Source organism: Stylophora pistillata, chromosome 3 (genome assembly GCF_964205215.1).
Source record: "Stylophora pistillata chromosome 3, jaStyPist1.2, whole genome shotgun sequence".
NCBI classification, from domain to species: domain Eukaryota; kingdom Metazoa; phylum Cnidaria; class Anthozoa; order Scleractinia; family Pocilloporidae; genus Stylophora; species Stylophora pistillata.
The window spans coordinates 35,578,784-35,583,523 of NC_142521.1; the positions used below are offsets into that span (position 1 = coordinate 35,578,784).

The window sequence follows — 4,740 nt, forward strand, 5'->3', positions numbered from 1 at the left end:
TTGTAGCCTCGATTGGTAAAGTGTTTGTGCCGTTGGAATCGCATCGTGTGCGAGGACTTCTGATCCTTCTACCAAGTCCCATAATCCTTTCGCCAACAGTAAATGTTTCATTTGAAATTTCCAAGTGTTCCAATTGCTCCCGTTAAGTTTGTCGATCGAGAACTTTTCCTCCATGATTCATTTACGTACTTCTGGGCCCATAACCTAAAGATTTTTGCACGTTTAAAACAGACTTCTGCTTCTTTTATTCCGATCACGTCCAAATAAACGGTTACAACAACAGAGAGAGAAAACAGAATACACTATTATATATATGCTAATTCCTAAAAAAGAAATTTTGAATAACAAAAGAAAAGACACACCTGGACCAATCATAGATCAAATTAACTATTCCTGTGAAATATTTCAAATTTAAAATAACAACGGCAAACATAATATGCATAATAACGCTGTTGCTGGTTTTTATTCCTAAGGTAAACCAAGCAGTTTCATTTCAGGAGTAACAGTTAACTTGACAAATACTGACCGTGATCATGAAATAAGTTAGTCTCGTTTATTGGAAAGAGAGCAGGAAATAATGCCCCATCAAGTTCAATAGTACCTGAAATAGTACCTAAATAGTACCTGAAATAGTACCTAAAAGCCACTAGGGAGAATGTTGAATACTTTTTAAAGAAGAGAATAGATCTTATTCGTCGGAGATACTCACGTTGCAAAATAATCTTGTTGGTGTCATACTTAAAACAGGTAGTACTGAACAATATCGGGTACATTTCAGATCTTCCAGTTTCACCGCGATGACGAAGCGCAGGGAACTGCTGTATTTGGTAACCTAGACTTAATGGAGGGGCAGAATAGATCCAATTGTAAAGGAACTCAGACAGACTACGACTTTCCTGGAAGTAAAGGTAAAACAAATATGTGAAATAAAACAGGTTAACCTTGCCTTCTCTTATGATGACAGACTGTTCCAAACAAACAGCACTTAATCGCTGAAGTGTCAGTTTTGATGAAACTAAGGGTCTGAGAGAACACGATGATGAAACAAAATGAGGTGTAAACAGGAACTGTTGGGGTGCTCGACTGAATGAAGCGGGAAGGAGAGAAACACAGAACTCTAAATTGATCTATAGGAGGACCTGCTTGGTGCGAAATATATCATTTTGTATTCTTCATCAGTGAGTTGTTGTTGTTGTTTTCGGTTAATCCAGGAAACGAAGGCTTGTGCTTGTCGGATGAAATGTCCCAAAAGCCAAAAGAGGCAAGAGTGGGGACGGCGCAGAATCCCCAAACAAACATACAAGCAGAAGGGTCATTGAAAACTGCTTAGAATGGAAGTAAGTTCAATTAATTTTAGGGCCTTTTGCAACCACAATTCGAGCTGAATATGCGCTTTTTAGGCTCTCAAAAAGTATTCTGAAAAACATATTTATAAAATTTGCATATTCCAAGGTTAGAGTTAGGACCACACAATAACCCAAAGCTTTCTTGAAAGAAACTAGATATACATTGCACGAGGTTTCTAGTTAAAAGTAAGACAAAAGAAATCCAAATTTTGAGTCAGTGCCACGACAAAGTAAGGAATAATTATCATACGACCCGTCCGCTGCGCTCGTTCAATCTCATAGAAAACCATATTGAAAGCTGGCGTGGGTAAACCGGGACAGATTGACATTAGCTACTTTGGAAAAAGCCGTCTGGTCCTGCTGCCCCCACGTTGTGTTGTTGCGAAAAATGAAAAGGAAAAAAGAAATGAGAGAAAAATTGCATTTTAAAAAGAATTGGGAGTTTCTTGTTCTGACTGGGAAAAATAAAGCATAACTTTTAATTAAATTTTTTTGTGCTCGTGTGGCTGCGTGTGCCCGTCTATTGCGTCCTTTAAATTCTAGGTTGGAAATTTTCAGCAATTAGTAATCATATGATAAAATTATTATTCAGCTTACTGATTTTGGTAGGGCAGACGGGAGAATATTTTCCCTTCCGGTCCGACCAAACTAAGTCAAAGATTATATAATATCAAAAGAGAGGCTTGGCACTTTTTTTGCGTAGTCAGTGATGTCACCTAGTATGAATTCCGGAAACTAAAGTGTTACCTACAAAGTCTTGGGTGACGAAAAATTTTGTTTCATTTTAAGTTACTAAGGGAAAAAAGAATGAAAGAGAGGATGATACTTGCCAATCTCGTTCCAAGGGCGCTTTTCCTTTCAAAGAGGTGACAGGCGGGAAAAGGCCCTGACGTCGGCCAGTCACGTGGTGATTTCAAATATTTATTCTATCACTGATGTATGCATTCCTGTGGTTAATCCTACTTGTTTATTGCTTGATAGAGTTTCCTCAAAATCTACATAAGCATATTCCTGGGAATTTCGCTTAATATGCGCTAAAAACTTCGCTACGGTGGTTCATAAAGACTAATAATTCGGTGAGTAAAGGTATCTATGGAGCAGTCGACTCCCAAAAAAGTCCATGTTCGTAATTGGGTTTGCCGGCTCTGTGGTGGTGCATACGAAAGTCATCATTTGCTTCATGTTTTCGGCAAGACAGATTATGATTATGCGAACTGCCACGTCAGAACCTAATTTATCACACCCAGGTTTTTCGGGTGTTGGATGCGCACGCGCGACCGACCGATGCCAGGGCCTTTTCCCACGCGTCTCCTCTTTGAAGGAAAAAGCGTCCTAGGAACGAGGTTGAATACTTGCACGAACAACGGCATTTTGTTGTCTTTTTTTTTACAGGAACCGAGAAAATCATCCTCGCTCTCTTGGGACGCATTGAAAATTGGGCTGTATTTCTTGCCAGATTCGAGTATTGGAATAGCTTCAATAAAATCAACAAGCTTGATGGAATTCAGTACATTTATCATTGGAATATTTAACAATTATTCCACGAGCGCGCGTTGGATATGAGATGATAGATAGCCAACGAGGCGCGTAGCGCCGAGTTGGCAATAATCATCTCATATCCAACAAGCGCGAGTGGAATAACTGTTTTATTAAAAACGTTAAATCAAATTATTAAATTTTTAGCTCCCGTTTAATTTTAAGCTGACATGTACGCCTACCATATTTGTAGATTATGGTATATTGGGTGATATACCATAATGGCTAAGCCAATAAAAATTCTTGAGTTGCATTATCCAATGATCTAGTTTTTAATAATATGGTTTATCCATTCAACCTTTTCATTAGCATTTCAACCAGGAGAGAATCGGCGTATTATTCTAGTATCTGTAATTTCATTTAATGTTTTATTCTTTCAGCAATCGGGAAAATATGGTCTTCTATGCTTTATCACGGATTATATAAGCAAAAATCGAAGATGGTTGTATTAGTTAACTTCGTATCAATTAAACTGAGATCGACGCCGCGAGTATGTTTGAAACTGACTCAAGCCGAATCATAAGGAACGACGTGGAGATACTCATCTTTTCTTTTTGTAATATTCATTATCATTACACATTACACTTGCGATGAAACACCTACTTGGTCGAGAGTATTCAGTCAATACACAGTAGCATGTAAAGTTGACATGACAACTCAATATCTGCTGCAGATATTGGGTTATGATATCGTGGTCAAAGTCTTCCTAGTTTCCAATACAGGGGGCCCACACAAGCGGCGTGTCAGGTCGTTTGTTCGAAATATAAAGAAATGTATGGGGGAATATTGAAGAGTCGTAATATCGTAAACTTATATCAAGGAATGTCTATGTTAAGGCTGTGTATTGTCGTTTCTGTGGTTCTAAATGGCGAATTCGAGCGATTTGGTGGGTTTTGCGTTGACTGTTACTTTACGTTATAAGAAGGAGACGGTCGAAGTGGAGATCTCTGATAAGACATGAAGTTCTCTTCATAATAACCTATTTTGAATGAGCGTTTCTAAATCTATAACCGACAGCAATTTTAGTTTTTTACGGCATAAGACAGCGGTCAAGACATACTTAATGGAATTTTGACAACATGTTTCAGCCCGCATGAGTCAGTCAAACAACTTCACATTTATCATTTATAAGAGAAGACCTCAGTTCGCGCCCACAGCACGTTCAAGGTGTTGCGGATGAAGTTTCTGTAATTACTTTTTGGCACTTTTCGGCGTCAAAATTGCATAGTTTGGGTAACCCAAAACCCTTAAGCTGACCTTTCTTGTCATAACACGAATGTTTTCCAGAAAGGGGCACGCGGTAATGTCGGTGTCACTCGTGTGCAGGCATTTTTCCAGGTAAAACCCTCGCGTGGAATCAACAAATGTTTACTTTAACGCTCCTTTTATGCGCACAATGTAAGCCAAAGCATTTTACCAGTTAAACGTAGAGATCAAAATATTTTCTTCTAAGGATGATAAATGATTGACGCTGAACTAAATTATACGTTGAAGAAAATGCAAAACAGCATAACATGCAAATGAGCAAATTTGGAAAAATACGAAGTTACGGAAACCATGAAAATCTTCGATTTTTAAGAAAGGAAATTTTTATAATTCCAAGCCAAGTAAGCTTTTCTAGTATTTCTTTCTTTAAGGTTTTGTGTGGAGCGGGGCCTTTGTTTTATAAACCGTAAAACTTAGTGACAAGTCGAAAGGGTTTGCTCTTGGTTATAATACCAAAGAGTAGAGGGACTTCACGGTGATCTTCCAGGTGTTTTATCATCGTCGCCGCTCGTAGCGTACTTCGCTACTTAGGTGAGCGAAATCGACGTTCTTCTGTGTGAAAGATCTCCTTACAATGAAAAGCGGTCGATTG

At 38.5% G+C, this 4,740-nt stretch overlaps 1 long non-coding RNA gene across 1 annotated transcript; it reads left to right on the forward strand.

Moving 5' to 3' along the window:
• Positions 1-452: 452 nt before the first annotated feature.
• On the forward strand, positions 453-3,372 carry LOC148735843 (uncharacterized). Its single transcript, XR_015998928.1, has 4 exons — positions 453-473; positions 779-908; positions 1,212-1,337; positions 2,739-3,372. It is a non-coding gene; the product is annotated as an uncharacterized LOC148735843 (long non-coding RNA).
• Positions 3,373-4,740: the final 1,368 nt, after the last annotated feature.